This window comes from Saccostrea cucullata, unplaced genomic scaffold (assembly GCF_032062105.1).
Source record: "Saccostrea cucullata isolate Sc308-1 unplaced genomic scaffold, CSIRO_AGI_Scuc_v1 ctg563, whole genome shotgun sequence".
Taxonomy (NCBI): domain Eukaryota; kingdom Metazoa; phylum Mollusca; class Bivalvia; order Ostreida; family Ostreidae; genus Saccostrea; species Saccostrea cuccullata.
The window spans coordinates 93,484-112,804 of record NW_026920016.1 but is presented as its reverse complement, the minus strand read 5'-3'; the positions used below and the strand labels follow the sequence as shown (position 1 = coordinate 112,804).

The following is a 19,321-nucleotide window of genomic DNA, read 5'->3' as shown; positions in this document are numbered from 1 at the left end:
ACTGTTGCAGAATTACATGTACATACAAGTGAATTTAGAGAAGTTGTTTAAATAGCGTAATCGATAAGCGTATCAGATTTTCACGCTAGTGACCCGTTTCAATTACCAGTGTGTCCAAAAAAAAAATGTTTAATAGATTTTCAGCTCGATTTGAGGGTTATTTTTTGGAATCAGACGAAAGACCTCTTGTTGCTCGCAACGAGATCGTTTCTAGTTATATAAGCTTTTTCAATTGGGTGTATATAAATTCTACCATTGGATTTATTGGTGGGGGTTTAGTTTGTTTTTTTTAGAAAATTTAGTAATAGACTTTACAATTCGCCACCATTTGCCAGGTGGTATTGTTCTATCTAATATTTGTGAGGTAATCTTTTCTTTATAGACTTGTTTTGATTTACGTACCATACTTATTACTTCATTCCTTAAATGACGGTATCTACTCCATTGATATTCATTATTATTTGCTTTTGCTTTATAATGTACTCTATTTCTCTGTCGCATCTTACATCTAATAGCACCTGTCATAAATGGTTTATCTGATGGTCTAATTGTCACTACTTTTTTAGGTATATTTTTGTCAACATAATGGTTATATATCTTCATAAAGTTATCATATATGTCATTAATATTATGTGTATTAAATACCTCTCTATCCCAATCAACATTTGACAAATCTGTGCATAGTTGTGAGTAGTTAGCATTTGTATAATTTCTTATGTATCTTTTATATGAGTGTTGCTTAAATGTTCTAAAATGTAGATCAACAAGAACTGGACTATGAGTGTTACAAAAAGGTGTTAAGATATTTACAGTTTCTATGTTTTCAACAGCATTGGTAATAATAAGATCACTACATGTACCTTTTGATCTTGAAAAATTTGTTGGTTTTGTAACAACATTTGATAAAGAAAAATTTTGCAACATGTTTTTAAATGCATTGTTACCATCAGCTAACATATAAAAATTAAAATCGCCCAATAGAAATATTGGTAATTCAGCATTCAAAGCACTTTCAATAGATAGTGCAAGTTGGTTTACAAAGTCTGCTTTTGCACTAGGTGGTCTATATATTACACCAACTAAGAATTTGTGATTACCATTTTCAATCTCAATCCATATAATTTCAATATTTGAAGTAAGGATATCTTTTCGTTTCTTGAAACTGAGGTTACTTTTAACATAGATCATAACACCACCTCCATACCTGTTACGATCAAGTCTAACGGGTGCTTGAAATCCTTCAAGTTCAATATCATTGTCAGTTATAAATTGGTCTAAATGACTTTCAGTAATAGCAACAATATCATAATCACATAGTTCATTATATATAATGTCAATTTTAGGGAGAATGCTACACACATTATTATGTATAATTTTTATATTGGAGTTCAAAGTAGGACCTGGATTGATTTCAATGCCTCCTATAATGAGTAAATAATAGATTACCAAGTAATAATATAAGGACATACCTTGAAAAATTCTATCCCTTACACATCGTTTGCACATGGTTGTGGGAAATAATATATGTCATTCTTAGTCATTTGTATCAAAAATTAAGTTGGTATGATCAGAAAATACCACAACCATTGTAAAATTGACAACTTTCACTTTGTAATAAAAGTAAACACTAAAAGTGCAGTCTACTTAAATAATATATACACTGTATATAATTACTTGTATATATTCTTTAAAAAGTTTAAAGAACAGTTTTTCAACGTAAGTGTACATCGATTTTCATAGATGAATCTTTTTTTTTTTGACAGAATGATATAAAAAATATGACTAAACAAAAGCAAAAGTTGTTTATCGCACATACAATATCTTTGTCAAAAAAAAAAAAAAACAAAACAATAAAAAAAAAACAACAACAACAAAAAAAAAAAAAAAAAAAAAAAAAAAAAACAGACACACAAACAATAACAACAAACACACAAAATTAATTTATAAGGCAGATATAAAATTTTCTGTAAACTCTGACTATGGCGATCATAAATATTAGTGATTGATTCTTTACTCTTTACAATAAAAAATATTAGAATTAAAAAATAGTATTCACATATACATTTCCTTGGGATAGCATCTTCGAATTCGCATATACACTGTCTTTTCCACCTACAAATTGAATAAATTATTTGTGGATCCTTTTGTTCAGGAAAGTTAATAAACATTGCATATATTAAAGTAAATGTTCTTAAAATTTGCAACATTTGGCCCCCTAAGCAAGAAATTTAAAAATTTAAAAATTTCATTTTGGAGATCGACAGAACTTTTTTACTATCTTAGATAAAAAAAAATTCGTGGACATTGAACTTCCGATGATATGCATTATGCCTAGATTATAGATACGCATAAAAAGATAATCGATCCGTAAATAAACGTCACCAGTGCTTTTAAATGTTTCTTAAAATTATGTAGTAGGAAAAGTCAACAAAAGTTACCTTGTTGCCTGAATATTTCATTCACATTTAATTCTTCCACTTTTTAAATTATTTTTAAAAACATTCAGTAGATTATATTTATCTTTTCACAAGTATCAGTGTTTCTTGTCGCTATGGTGGATGGATGATACACCTACTCCAATTCCTTATGATGACATTAAAAAGTTTAATTTTTACGGGCCATTTAAAGAAATTCTGCACGTAGGTCTCTAAAACATGATTTTATTAAACGGAAAGTTTTTTTTATTTTATTGGTTTTGTAATGATAAATACATTTCACATTATGCTAGCCCCCTCATAAAATTAAGATTGTATAAAAACAGCTGCAATGATAAAAGAAAATAACAAATTAACTCGTAAATGCAGGATATTTTTTTGCTGTGTTGCAACCATTCTTTTTCATATACCATGAAAAGAACATTTATATAATTTGAATTAATACATCTTGCAAAACATACTAGTGTTTTTAAATTTTCAATGAAGTTTACAGATTCAAGAGTTTTGCTTTCATTATTGATTTTCAATATTTTTAGTAAAAATAAGATACCTTTATGACTTGTAAATTTTTCATACTTGTTTTCTTCTTTCTGAGGTTGCAAATCTTCATATGTTGAACTGTAATGTTCGAAAACAATGTTGCGTCACAAATCATATTTTAACATACAAGGCTTTTGAATTTTTTTAATAGGATTTTCTTTTGGTTTACTAATTATAGACTTTAACTTTGAGAACTACTTACCCGGAAATTCTGTTTTCTAAAATGAAATAAGACAATTCAAGTAATATTTTGACAACTGATTAATATGATATCAAGTTTAAAGAATTTTGAATAGATTTATTAGCAAAGTCTTTAGTGATAGAATTGTCCATACTGTTTGGTGTTTGAATAGCATCATAACTGTTTTCCTGTTCACGTATATTCTGATTTAGCTCTTCATACTGGGCGCTGAATAAATTAATTTAATAGTATTAAATAATTTAAATTAACACAATGACTAGTCATTATCAAAAATTACCCTACAGTAACAAAATACTGCATTAACATAAAAAAGAAATTGCATTAAAAAATACATTAGTACATGTTTCACACCTCGAACAAAAGATTTTTGCTGCTACCAAATCACTTGGTACACCCCAAGCCCAAGCTTCATGGTTGGGTGACTCTGCCTTTGTGTGCATAATTATTGAGCAAATTATTACCAATGAAAAGTAATTACAATCATGGACACAGGACAAGATCACCAGACAATGAATAAAGGTCCTGATGTGCTACATGGTAAAAAAATCTACATAGCTACATAAATTAGTAAAGGAGGACATATTTCTATCTCTTTCCCTGTCTTTATTCCTGAATTATTCAACCTTAGCCAAAATTGAAACATTTAATTAAAATCAAAAGTAAAAGAATTTTTAAAAATGTCTAGTAATTGATTGAATATTTTGGATTTACCATTTATATTGTTACTTTGAACAGAATTATTGCATCGAGAACAATAAAATTGTACTTAATATTTAATTTATTCTTGGATACCAATTAAACAGATATGGACTGATTGGGAAAAAACAAAAAGTCTAAATATGAACTTTTTAAAGAAGTTCAAATACATTGGAACCGTACTATATTCATATGTTTATCCAACTGTAACCTTTTCTTTTCCTGCTTTTCGTTTTCCGTGGAATTCTTTGCTTTCTAGAGAAATTCATCAGTTTTACCATTAAACACAATTGTTTAATAATGTCCACAAATATAAAATGCTACAGACTTAAATCCATCAAAATGGCATGACTATCTTCGTACAGAGAGTTTTGAATCTATAGAAATGAACCTGTATTGTGTTTGAAAACTACTCACATATATTACCCCGAGCTGAGGGTATAATTATCACATCTAGGCCTGTACAAAATGGCAACAGCAAGGGTCAAACTATCCTCATTTTGATTGAATAATCATAAACATACAAAGATTTGTAATTAGATAGACAGAGACACAAAGGGCTTAATTTCTCGTGTGAAGCATGTACTAAGTATGTTGTTAAACTTTTCCCTCGCCATTCGATTTGGTCCTTCGCTTCGCTCAGCACCAAATCTCATGGTACTTTGGAAAAGTTTACCAACATATACGTATTAAATAGTTTAAAAAAAAAAAAAAATAAAATGTAGCTAGAATTTAACAGCGTAAAATATCTATAATATGTATCGTTTTGGGGTTTTATATACCAACAGAAGTAAATAAATACTAATGCAGCAAGGTTAATTAAGGTCAAACAAAGATGCACAGAGGTGTCCTCGGTGGGAATTTTTGCATCAAAGCGTACACCAAGTCATTTATGATATTCCCCGCATTTGTGTTAGCCTGATAGCATAACCTTTATTTATAGAATATGACGCAGACAGGGATACCTGATGAAAACCTTTTGCATATTTTAAACACATATTCAATCGAAGACAACGGTAGAAAGTATATTTTTATAATTTTTTTTGACATGTTTAGATAACTTTGAAAATTTAATTTAGTATTTGTATCGCCTCAAATGTGATTGCGCAAACGTACTATATTCTAACGCGTAAATTTGATTAAGTGGCATTTCCGGTTGATCACCGTAGCAAAAGCCGGGCATTGCTCTATGAGCAATGAGTCCGGTTATAATAAGTAATAACAAATCATATTTAATCATACTAGACTTCTGAGCTTTTTATAATCACGATTTTCTTTTGGTTTACTCATTATTGACATTAACTCTGAGAAATACTTACCCGGAAATTCTGTTTTCTAAAATGAAATAAGACAATTCAAGTAATATTTTGACAACTGATTAACATGAAATCAAAACAATTTTGAATATATTAGCAAAGTCTGTAGTGATAGAATTACCCATACTGTTTGGTGTTTGAATAGCATCATAACTGTTTTCCTGTTCACGTTTATTCTGATTTAGCTCTTCATACTGGGCGCTGATTGAATTAATATAACATCAAATTTAAATTTACACAATGACTAGTCTATAACAAAATTAACTTCGATAGCAACAACTGCATAAACGAAGGATATGGAGAGAATGAACAATAATATATTCAATATCAAAGTCAATAAATCAATATAAAATAGGAGCAGGGCAAATAGTTGGGAACAGGTGCCATTGAGGAGTGAGCATCCCCTGCTGACCGGTACATCCACCGTGTGCTCCTTGTCATGATTAGGGAAAAAGCAATAACACTGAAATTAAATACTTTTTTCTTATATCTTTTACCTTGAATTCATTAGATCTATGGTGAGTATTAATTTTTTGTGACCTTTTGAATTGATTATTTTCAAGAGAAAAAGAAAGATTTCCCTGCATTTTGATATGAAAGAAAAAGTAAGCAAGCTCACATACCCCACGCTCCCCCAAAACTCAAAGTGCTGAAAATCCCGAAAAAAAAAATAAAAAAATCGGAATTTCCCGGTAATCTGCACATCTACAAATTGTATCCTAAATATCTGCAAAGTTTGACGAAATTGTGTGCAGCGGTTTATGAGGAGTGGTGCTGACAAACTGTTCACCACTATATTCAAGATATCCCCAAAAATCTAAGTTGTAAAGTGTCGAAATTCCCAGAAAAATAAAGGAATAAGAATTTCCTGGTAAAATGCACATTTATACATTGTGTCCTAAATGTATGCAATGTCTGACGAAATTCTTTGTAGCGATTTATGAGGGGTTGCGCTGACAAAATGTTCCGAGAAAAATAAAGAAATCGGATTTTCCTGGTAATATGCACATCTACACACTGTGTCCTAAATATCTTTAAAGTTTGACGAAAGTCTGTGCAGCGGTTTATGAGGAGTTGCGCTGACAAAATGTTCATCTCTATATTTAAGGTATGGCCAAAAATCTAATTTGAAAAGTGTGGTAATTCAAAGAAAAAATAAAGGAATCAGAATTTCCTGATAATATGCACATCTACACATTGTGTCCTAAATTTGTGTCTGCAAATTTTGACGAAATTCTGTGCTGTGGTTTATGAGGAGTTGCGCTGACAAAGTATTCATCTCTATATAAAAGGTATGGCCAAATGCCTAAGTTAAAAAGTGCGGAAATTCCCGGAAAAAATAAAGGAATTGGAATTTCCTGGTAATATGCACATTTACAAATTGTGTCCTAAATACCTGCAAAGTTTGACGAAATTATGTGCAGCTTATGAAGAGTTGCACAGACAAACTGTTCAGCTCAATATATAGAGAGTTTAAATGACATGAGGACTTCCATGCTAATTTCAATAGTCTTCGCCAACTGACGTCAAACATAAAGGCAGCCGCACGAGATTTAAATGCATATTTGGCCTCCTTAGCGTCAGACACAGAGAAGATGCGCACGAGATTTCCAAGGTCTTTCTCATGTACTGTGTTATTGGATGGAAATATGTGACTATCCATCCATTCCTTGACATGACCAAGTCTAGAACTATCCGCTGTAACATTACCTTCCGACTTGTAATACATACACTGCCTCATCTCTGCTCTAGGACCTTAAATAAAAAGTAAATGAAAGAAAAGTCGCATTGCACACATTTAAAAGTCACATTTAGGAAACAATGTAATTTTGTACGTACCCGGTAATCTTGAGAGACTATCTGATGCTTTAATGTTCTCCCCACTGTGATAAAAATAGTTCTTATTTATGCATATTTCAAACAATCTGCTTAAAAAAATCTTAAAACATATATACCTAAAATGAAAGTATGGTAAAATATGAGGTTACATACTTAACGACTTTTGATCCTGATATTTAAAGTCTTAAACTTTTTTGCCAAGTATATTTTAAGTTTCTACATACATAGCTTAATTAAAGTTCAAATCAAAAAATGGTTCTTTTGGCGCTACAGTACATTTAATATGACCTTTTTGCACTGAAATTTGTGTCTTAATTAAAAATTACACCTTCGACGTTTTCCCTGCAATATTTTTATCCAATTAAAGCAAGAAACCAAATGAACTCTAAGTCTGTTTAAAAAAAGACACTTTAAAATTTTAACTAAGAAAAAGTTGCAAATTACTTCGCATAATCAATTATTTGACCTTTCTGCACTAATAATATGTGATTTTTCTGGTATTGAAAATTTAATAAGCAAGAAAATTATTTTAAAGTCTTAAACTTTTTCTGAATTTAAGCAAATAGGTCAAAGTTATCTTGAATATTTAGAAAAGAACATGAAAAGTTGGGGTATATGATGTTAATTTTCAGATTTTACTAAAAAGTGTCAATTTTACGTTAAGTTTGGCTCAATTTCCCCCCGAATTTTCGGAATATATTTACTATATTTGTCACACTTTGCTGATAGAATTCATAAGAAATAATTTAATAGATATCTCAGAACCAGCATGACATATTTTACTGCAAAAAAACAGTTTAGTGTGCAACCAGCATGGAAAAATAGGAATCCAAACTAAAGAGTACTGTTATAGTTCAAAGGGAAAAACTGATGATTTTCGTCTAAAAAACCTTCCGCCACAAAATATAGTTCCTAGTTTAATTCAACTTGAATGGAATTTAGTCGCGGTTTTTTTCATTGAATATAGTTAAATTTGCATTGTAGAATTCAGATTTAATATTAGAATTTAAAAATGATGTAGAATTTTATAAATAAAGGACATGGCCAAATCCTCTCAAAATCTCAGGATGGAACGTCCTCAAATAAATCCTGCAGTCTATTGAAAAAAAGACTGACTGATTGATATTGTGTATTACAAGATTTTAAGTTGACATTTAAAAGATGCTTGAGTTTTTGATTGGAAATAAATATGTGGTTTTTGGAGACCGTGTATAATTATCGGAATTTCAATGGATACCAGTTGCGCCCCGTTATTAGCTTACCTATTTTCTGAATTTATATGAATCAAAAAAAATTGTCCAAAATCTTATGCGTGATAAAAAAAAGCATTCAACTCAACATTTAGATATAGCGACGACGTATTGTCAATTAACAGCAATATTTCCATTTCTATTTTTTTCTCTGTGGTAACTCTTTGAAAGTTGGTGGAGTTTATTTCTTGATAATTCTGCCGGAATGTGAATAAGGCAGGTCGATATGTCAGGAGCTAAGGAGGTCTAATATGCATGCAAATCTCGTGCGCATCTGTCTCTGTGTCTGACGCTAAGGAGGCCAAATATGCATTTAAATCTCGTGCGGCTGCTTTTATGTTTGACGTCAGTTGGCGAAGACTATTGAAACTAGTGCTAATTGTAACGGGAACCGTTACAGATGTTCCCCAAACGCTCCCCAACTCCCTTTCGGTGCCAAATTCCCTGTAAGTTTCATTTAATAAGACAAACTCTGTGCATTTTTGACTTTAACAACGTTTTTCCAGAAGGATACTAATTATATTCAATTTTTAGCATTGCACCCAAGCGCATGTGAATGCATGTGCGTTATGACCATATCATCTTGTCTTTCAAGAGTATTTTAAAATATACTCGTTTCAAATGCACGCACGTGCGTGCACATGCATGATGATCATACCTTTTTGTAGGAGTCCCGTACATCTATCTATGTTCTAAATCCCATCCTGTTTGGTTGAAAAACAAGGGAGTTATAGCCATTTAAAGTTTCAGCCAATCAGATTGCAGCACACGTGCATGCGCGTGATTTCATGATTTTTTTATATCATTTTGTAGGATATCCTAATGCATGACTATATTTTAAATTTCAAAGAATTTCGTCAAAAAACAAAGGAGAAATAGCAATTTAAAGTTTCAGCCAATCAAATTGCAGCTCACGTGCATGCGCATGATTTCATGATTTTTTTCTATATCATTTTGTAGGATATCCCAATGCATGACTATATTTTAAGTTTCAAAGAATTTCGTCAAAAAACAAAGGAGATATAGTCATTTAAAGTTTCAGCCAATCAGCTTGCAGCACACGCACATGCGCATGCTTTCATGAAAATTCTTATATATCATGCGGTAGATCATTATATGTAGGACTATGTTCAAAATTTCACAGGATTATGACAAGAAACAAGAAAGTTATTGATACTTTAGTTTCAGCCAATCAGAGCAAAGCGCACGTGCATGCGCGTGAAATCTTGCTATTTTCACCATGCTATCTTGTCTATACTACTAATGTATCCTTACATTATGAGTTTCAAAAAATTTCATCAAAAAATAGAAAAGTTACGGCAATATTCATTATATTGGTAATTTCACCTAATGCACGTGCGTGCTCTTGCAAGCACGTGCGCGCAAAATGACCTTTGTTTGGCAACTCTACATAACATGCCTACTAACCCTAAAAAGGTTTCACCTAAGTCGGATGTGTAGTTTACAAGATCACTCGTGGACAAAATTTTCCCAGGAAGAAGAAAAATAATAATAATAATAATAACTAGTGCTAATTGTAACGGGGACCGTTACAGATGTTCCCCAAACGCTCCCCAACTCCCTTTTGGTGCCATATTCCCTGGAGGCTTCATTAAATAGGACAAACTATGCATTTAAGACTTTAACAACGTTTACCCAGAAGGGTACCAAGTTCATTCAAATTTTAGCATTGCACGCGTGAGCATGTGAATGCATGTGCGTAATGACCATATCATCTTGTCTAACAATATATATACTTTAATAAACTAAATATTAAAGTATTTAATCCAAAAGCATTAAAAAATATGCTCATTCAATTGTATTTTTGATTTTACTCATTTCACGTGCACGCACGTGCATACATGAGCATGGTGACATACCTTCTTGTAGAAGTCCATTACATCTACCTTTGTTCTTAATTCCACTCCGTTTGGTTGAAAACCAAGGGAGTTATAGCTGATTAAAGTTTCAGCCAATCAGATTGCAGCGTACGTACACGCACATGTACTGATGTGCATCTTGATCATACCTTCTTGTAGAAGTACATTATATCTATCTTTGTTCCAAATCTCATCCTGTTTGGTTGAAAACTAAGGGAGTTGTAGCTATTTAAAACTTCAGCCAATCAGATTGCAGAGGTCGTACACGCACGTGTATGGATGTGCATGGTGACCATACCTTCTTGTAGAAGTCCATTACATCTATCTGTGTTCTAAATCTCACCCCATTTGGTTGAAAAGCAAGGGAGTTATAGCTATTTAAATTTTCAGCCAATCAGATTGCAGCACACGTGCATGCACGTGTTTTGATGAAAATTGTTATATATCATGTTGTAGGATATCCTAGTGCATGGCTATGTTGAAAATTTCAAAGGATTTCCTCAAAAAACAAGAAAGATATTGAGACTTTAGTTTCAGCCAATCAGAGCGAAGCGCACGTGCATGCGCGTGAGATCTTGCTATTTTGGCCATGTCATATTGTCTATGCTACTTCTATATCCTTATATTATGAGTTTCAAAGCATTTAATCAAAAAGGTAAAAAATTACTCCTATATCAATTAAATCGGTCATTTCACGTGTTGCTCTTGCGCGCTCTTGCAAGCACGTGCACACAAAATGGCATGTTGACCATGTCATCTTATCTACATTTATAATATGTCTATATATTCTAAATATCAAAGCATTACATCGAAAAATGTAAAAGTTATGACAATTTTAAGTATATTGGTCATTTCACGTGTTGCACGTGCGCGCTCTTGCAAGCACGTGCGCGCAAAATGACCTTCGTTCCGCAAATCTACATAACATGCCTACTTACCCTAAAAAGGTTTCCCCTTAATCGGATGTATACTTTACAAGATCATTCGCGGACAAAATTTTCCCGAGAAGAAAAATAATAATAATAATAATAATAAGAAACAGAGTAAAAACAATATGTTCCCCAACTTCGTTTGGGGAACATAATAACTAGTGCTAATTGTAACGGGGACCGTTACAGATGTTCCCCAAACGCTCCTCAACTACCTTTTGATGCCATATTCCCTGTAAGCTTCATTAAAAAAGACAAACTGTGTGCTTGTGCAGGTGTTCCTTATATCTATCTTTTAAATCCCATCCTGTTTGGATGAAAACCAAGGGAGTTATAGCTATTTAAAGTTTAAGCCAATCAGATTGCAGCGCATGTGCAATCGTTTGATTTCATGAAATTTTTTCTATACTATATTGTAGGATATCCTAATGCATGACTATGTTTTAAATTTCAAACCATTTCGTCAAAAAACAAAGGAGATATCGCCATTTAAAGTTTTAGCCAATCAGATTGCAGCACACTTGCAATCGTGTGATTTCATGTAAATTTTTCTATGCCGTATTGTAGGATATCTTAACGCACGCCTATGTATTAAATTTCAAACCATTTCGTCAAAAAAACAAAGGAGATATAGCCATTTAAAGTTTCAGCCAATCAGATTGCAGCGCACGTGGAATCGTGTGATTTCATGAAAATTTCTTTATATCATATTGTAGGATATCCTAATGATTGACCTTGTTTTGAATTTCAAAGTTTTTTGTCAAAAAACAAAGGAGATATAGCCATTTAAAGTTTCAGCCAATCAGATTGCAGCAGACGTGCATGCGCGTGATTTCATGAAAATTTTTCTATATCATATTGTAGAATATCCTAATGCATGGCTATGTTTTAAATTTCAAACAATTTCGTCAAAAAACAAAAAAGAAATTAAGAATTTTGTTTCAGCCAATCAGAGCGAAGCGCACGTGCATGCGCGTGAGTTCGTGCTAATTTGACAGTGTCACGATATTAACACTATTAATATATCTTTATGTAATGAGTTTCAAAGCATTTCATCAAAAAATGTAAAAGTTACGGCCATATTAATTATATCAGTCATTTCACTCATATCACGCGCCCGCACGTGCATGCGTATGCGCGCAAAATGACCTTCGTTCGGCACATCTACACAACACACCTATTAACCCTAAAAAGGTTTTAACTTAGTTTGGTGAACAGTTTCTGAGAACACTTCCGGACAAAAAAGTACCGGAGAAGAAATAAGAAGAAAAAAGAATAATAAGAATAATAATAATAATAATAATAATAAGAAGAAACAGAGTAAAAACAATATGTTCCCCAACTTCGTTTGGGGAACATAATAATAAGAAACAGAGTAAAAACAATATGTTCCCCAACTTCGTTTGGGGAACATAATTAGCATGGAAGTCCTCATGTAATTTAAATCTATTAGTCTACATTTTTAAAGTCTAAATCCACAATTTTATTTCACAACAAAATGGAAATATAAGGAATCACTGTGTAGTTTACATAGTATCCCAGGGACATCAACGTTAGTGGGAAACTTGGGATAATTTATACGTAACGCGCTTCACCCGTTATGCAAATTATCCCATGTTTCCGACTATCGTTGATGCCCTGGCATACTTTACTAACTAGACAGTGATTCCTTAAATAACCATATCCATTCTTAATATGATACGAGGGTTGTCCCAAAAAGTCGTAGACAATGTTTATAACTTTTAAAACATGCAACCAATACTAACCAAATTTTGCATAGACATAATATACATGTATTCAATTTTCTTAAAAATTGTGGATTTTGAAATATATATCTTTCATATTGATAATACTAGGACGATTTATATGAGGGCTGATGAGGTCTGTCGGTGCACGAACAAAATTCAGAATATTTTACCAATATAACTATTACATTTGCTTTTATTTCTTTAGTACTATGTAAAACATTGAAGTCAGATTTACATCAGTGAAATCAGAATCAAAATCTCAATTATATGTCAAAATGTCATATAAATAGCATTGGAAATAGACGATTGGTGTCATGATTTTTAATGTGTTGTTAGAATTGTGTTTGATGAAAATGACGTCGTCAATCGCGTAACCGGTGCATGGATATATAATAAATTGTCTTGAATATGATTTGTGTACATTAGATACGGGCAAAAAGTACAGAAGTGATATTGCATACTAGATTTTAATAGGGAAGTTATTTTTAAATGGCATGGAATTCAATGAGAGTTTTTCCTCTATACCAAAATTAGTTACAACATGTAAGAAGTAGAGTACTTTTTTGTTAAGGTACGCAGACAACGGGGAACAATCTGGGCCACGAACGACGCCAAACATTGTGTATTCTCTGCCATCTACAATGTATGGCGATCTTTCGACTAAATTTCGACTGCTTTTAAAAAAAACCAACAAAAAACCTGACAGTAGTGAATTTAAATAAGTCCCTTAGTCAAGAGTGGTGATTCATTAAAAAAAAATTATTGAATGTTTACTGACGCGTGTGAAGCAGAAAAAGAGATCATGACGTTATATGAGGCGTAAATCGCGCTTGCTTTCGTGTGCCGATATACACTAACATGCTTCCTTTATTTTTTCATAATTTCCTTATCAAATTTGATATCGTTGTGAAATTTGAAATACATTATCATATAATGGAACGTTTTGTTATGAGAAGAAAATAAATTTAATTCATCAAAGAGAAAATAACTGTATTCCCTGTCTACGACATTTTGGGACATCCCTCGTATATCCTGGTGAACTTAAGATAAAGGACACCACAGAGTCTGACATCTGTTTCATATTTGAATATTTTACTTGATAAAGAAGTGAATTATATAATCTAACAACCAAGCTCTATGATAAACGTGATGACTTTAACTTTTCAATCGTCAACTTCCCTTACTTCTGCAGCAATATACCTTCATCACCTGCATACAGAGTTTATATATCTCAGTTGATTGGATATGCTCTACGCATGAACAATTTCTAAACCGAGGTAAATTATTAAGAAACAAGGTTATAAAAGAAGAATATCAGCAGCCTCGTTTAAAGTCATCAAGTTCTATGGTCGAGACAATGACCTTGTCCATACAATTTTTCACTGAGGCAAATGCTGACTGACGTTTTTCATACTACAGTGCTACTCGGTATATTCCCCCTTTATATTTCTAGCCCCTATTGTCAGGAATTCTCCAAGAACGGATTTCCATCTGTTTAAAACATCCGTTATATTGCCACCCCGCGTATTGACATCTGCCACTGGTTTTTAGGAACAAAGGTAAAATTATAAAACGAAATCCCTCGTTTACAATGCCAATTATCCAGTGAGGATCGGTAATTAGGACGTCACACCTGTGCTTTGACAGTATCTATAAAGAGTAGGAAATTACTGTTTTAATTTTTTTTCTGACATTTTCATTTCATGTAAGTCAAAATACTTATGAAAACTAAATTAATCATTAAAAAAAAAGTCCACGTAAATAGGCATAGGCATTGTATTTAATTAGAACTGAAAAATGTCATGTACTGGGTAGTCATCTTCAGTTGGGCTCGTGGCATTGTAATTTGTATATTGTCACCCTCGATTTAATCATATTAAGAGGTAAGGAATTTGAAATATCATAAATTTCTTTCCTTCTTATAATAGAACATTATTGAATAGAAATGGTCAACTGATTTTGAAATCTAGCAGAGGCTACATTTTTTTGCCGAAATGCAGTGTATTACTGAGAATCTCTTCTAATTATATTTCAAAATTCAAAAAGAGCAAAGAATTGAATTAAAAATTGAAAGAATCAAATACTAAAAGAATTTTCTTAATTGAATAATATAAACAACCATAAACTTAAGTTTTGAAATGTATCAAATTAAATTTTTTCTAAGGAAAAAACACATTTATAGCTTTGAAATCTTCATCTGTCAGTAAAAATTGATTTTTTTTTATAACTACACGATCAAATCAAAAAAATAATAATTATATAATTTTTTATCTTTATATGACTACTTAACCGTATGTGAAATCAATAAAAAAAGGTATTAATATCGGAAAAATAACTTATTTTCCCGAACATTTAAAACAGAGAAAATTCAGAATGGTCAATATCAATTTTAGTTCAAGTGTTTTTTTTTTATTTGAAAATATTGTTTTATACATGTAAGCCCTATTGGATAATTTTTTATGCTGAAAAAAACATTTAGTCTTAGAAAATAAATGTAGGCATTGCTTGATTGAAGATTCTTACTGTCAAGGAAAATGTCAATGACCTAAGCCTGACCTTGTTTTTAAAATTGAATTGATATAATATATAAGATGAACCATCACATATTGATATTGTTCTATTTACACTGAGAAAACTTCACTAGTACGTTTTCTTACCTTGGCTTTGGCTTTCTTTCTGAAAATAAGATTAAATAATTCTATAACCCTTTAACCCCTTCCATGGCAAAGATTTAAGCATTTATAGACAAATTGATATAAAGGTTTTTATGCATTTTTTCACTGTTTCTTGTAATTTTTGAATGTATCAAAATATATATATCTTCTGATATAAAGTATTTCGTAGTTTCTGCAAATGATTATAAAAATATCATTTCAGTTACCATACACCATAATCATGCTGGAATTACCATTTATTCAAGAATGAGTTTCATTCTATTTTTTTGGCTTAGTTAAATATATTCAAAAATATTTTATTGTTGTGTTGAAAATTATGAGCATGTACGTTGATTTTTTTTTACAAACCAATTATGTCTTTTTAGGAGGGATGGGGTAGGGTTGAGAGGTAATCAGCAGAAATTATAATTTTTACAAATAATATGTTACCCATGCATTGATTTGGCAAAATCGCTCAAATAGTGCGCAAAGTTTAACTCAAGCAAGCAAAAAACTGGTACAATCAATAACAAATATTTCTGTATAATATTTTATTGTAATTATTTTCTCAATCCAACAGGAGAAGATTTATTCTGATTTTTGGAGTATTAACGAAGTTATAAATGTTTTTTCACACTTTACTTGTTTTTCAAGCCAGGTGTGCGTAGAAATGCGTAATCGCCATTTAAGGCGTTAATAGACAATTGATATTAAACAGGTCTAGGAAACTATTTTCTGTGACGTCGGAATAAATTTACATGTTAAGTAAGGAACCAACGTGACTGACTAATCGACCAATCAGCTCAATGGGTTGCATTATGGGTTACTACAAAAAATACTACATGTATGTTTTGAAAAGCCAATTTTTTTAAATCGCTCTCGGAAAGACGTGATGCATTTTTTCAAGCATTTTACTCGCTTAATATAATATGTACATTATTATCTACTAATCCCATGCTCACATTTACATACAAATGATTAAAAATGATAAACATAAGGATTTTCCCCACTCCATTGTATAAGTCCGTTTGTTTACAACTTTCCCCGTGCTGTATTGTCAGTGAAAAGTCAATTTCACGTGGCTATTCATCGGTACATAAACCAACTATGAGGTGTGCTCACATATTGACAATGTTTACATCGAAACGTACAGTATGATACTCAAAAGATGTTCTATGACCAATTCACATGAGCATTATTATAGAGGTCAATAAAAATAAGTGCATTTTAAGTCCTTTTTGTAAATGCATGAACTTAAAATTTCTAGTAACAAATAACTGAGCAACAACTTATTCTGCCAGTTACAGGGCAAATTTACGATTATCAAGTACTGGAGTCCTTTTTTTTTACTTGTGGAGACTGTGTGAGCGGTATTTCAAAGTACTATTTATCAAGGAAAACTGACTTTGTTTGTTAATGTGAGCATGGAAATTCTTAATTAGTACCTATTCTTCGTATTTTTTTCATACACGTTTCAAAAAATTGTAAATTGACTTTCCAGCAGTCATTTGAAATCGCATCCTAAATTTGCCTTAACCCACGTGTTTGTAATAAAAATAAACAGGTAGTAGACCATCATGCTTTTCGGCTCATTCACTAGATTGGACCATTAGGTGTTGTGCGCACCTTTGTGCGCAATGACAACAATATCCATATAAGGTAGTTTCCTCGACCTGTTAAAGAATTGAAATAAATGCATAACAACAAACATACTTACCATGACATTTTATCTGATATTTTCTGTTGAGAAATATCAAGACGATAAGTATTATCAAAATAACTCCCCCGAAGGTGCCACCTATTATTCCTCCTATACTTGATTCTTTTGAATTGGCTACTTCTATGAAAAGAAAATATACATTTTATTATTGTTTAACGCTTGATACGAGTACATCGGGTATGAAAATGTCAATTTCCATACTTAGTCTTCCGAAATTTTGTGATCTTATTCTATATCAAATGTCTCTACCGGTCACGGTAGCCTGGTGGTAGAACGTTTACTTTGTATCCGGAAGGTCGGGGTTTGATTCTCCTTCGCGGCGCCGCGTCAAACTTAAGGCGTAATCATAGGTAGTGACTGTTCCTTCGCCAAGCGCTCAGCATTAGAAGTGAAAGTTACAGGTCTTTCGGATATGACTTTGAAAGCGTAAGTCGGGTGTCACGGTAGGTGTTGGCACGATAATGGCCCTGGGTACTGAGTATATGTCTATATTTGAAGCCTTTCACCGGCGTACAGTGAAGTCTCTATTCTTGAATATATTGTTGCACACCACTCTTGAAAGAATTTTCTCTATCACTACTGTTAATATCTTAGAGAGGGGTAAAGATAGAGGCTTGGTTGAACATATACTGGAACCCGCTAAGTTTCTCGTAGAGAAATATCTGTTAAAAACTCTTTTATCCGCTGACTTATGATGCCAGGGGCCCGTTTTACATAAGGTCGTAAGTCGTATACTTGGTCGTACGACCGAACTTACGACATACGACCGTTTTACAAAGATATAAGACTTGCGAGTTACGACGATATTCGGTCGTTAGTCTACGACCTCCCGGAGTCTGTCGCATGTCCTAGGTTTCGTTGTTCTATAAGTCGTTGTTACTATGGTAAGTAAAAATATTCATCATGGCTGCTCTTCTTGCTCTTGATGTTATTGATATAATGCACAAAAAGAGATTTTGGAGGGTATTTCGTGATATAAAACATCCTGTGGACATTTTGACCGATGTTGGGTTAATCGAGAGGTACCGATTGCCGGGTCAATACCTCCACAACATACTAGTATGCAGTTATAGTGCGGGGTGATGTAGGAAAACCAAGAATAAAAAGTCATGCTCCTCCAGAAATACAAGTACATAAAGTGTACCTTATTATTGGTGCAACATATTGTCCATTCATTCATTACACTCCACAATGTCATTTCCTGGTTATGTCGTCATAATTTTGTGTGTACATATTTTCTGGGACACCCTGTATGCCACAAAGGCACGCATCAAACAATTTTCAATTGGCAGGCCCTTCAGCAGAGCAACAGTCTACACTTCTTGACGACGGATGATATTACACTGCGCAGAATTCATGCGCGCAAGAAACATTTTAATACGATTTTTATAGAACATTCAATAAACATTTTTGCCAAAATATTTGGCTAGGCCAAACAATAAAAGATGCCGGTGTAACGACGAAAAGTGACCCCCGTAGAATATTGACCAGGGGGTCATTTTTCTACATAGAAAAATGACCCCGGGTCAATATTCTACGACAAATAGGGTCATTTTTCGACTGTAGAAAAACATTCCAGACCAGCAATTCTACGACTCCACACACGTTGAAAAATGACCCCCATAGAATTTTGACCCCCTACTTTTTTATACAATAAAACCTTATATACGCGTCTCCTGACATTTTTCATACTTTCAAATGCATTTGGGAGGAAATTTTTTTTAGGTATTTTATTTCTTTCCATTATATATTTAATTGCATATCTTAAAAGCAGCATCACTATCAATGTATCTGGTATGGATTTATTTTTGGCTTGTATAACCCCAATGAATATTGATTTATTGAGGAGCATAAATTAATATTATATTTTTGGGAGTTTTTTTAATCATTCAAAGGTTTTTCTGATTACTACCAGTATAAACTTTAAATTTTTTCAAGTAAAAAAACATAGCATAGAAGCAAGAAAGCAACTTTTTTTAACTATATAAATTCAAGTCCCTTAGCTCTTTATATTTAAACTTACATAAACATCTGTATGGAAGAAGGATATAGAGGTAACAAACAGTATTCAATTTCAAAGTCCATAAAACAATTTAAAATAAGGGCAGAGCA

The 19,321-nt window shown here is 32.4% G+C and overlaps 1 long non-coding RNA gene across 2 annotated transcripts; it reads right to left on the bottom strand.

Annotated features, from left to right (window-relative positions):
* Positions 1-2,048: 2,048 nt before the first annotated feature.
* Positions 2,049-17,852, bottom strand: LOC134241608 (uncharacterized). 2 transcript variants are annotated; one of them, XR_009986698.1, is made up of 9 exons: positions 17,207-17,852; positions 15,493-15,511; positions 7,029-7,072; positions 5,317-5,390; positions 5,193-5,208; positions 3,311-3,384; positions 3,178-3,193; positions 2,986-3,053; positions 2,049-2,112 (listed from the first exon to the last, which is right to left on the bottom strand). It is a non-coding gene; the product is annotated as an uncharacterized LOC134241608 (long non-coding RNA). The 2 variants fall into 2 exon arrangements; XR_009986694.1 differs by lacking the exon at positions 7,029-7,072.
* Between the last annotated feature and the right edge of the window lie 1,469 nt (positions 17,853-19,321).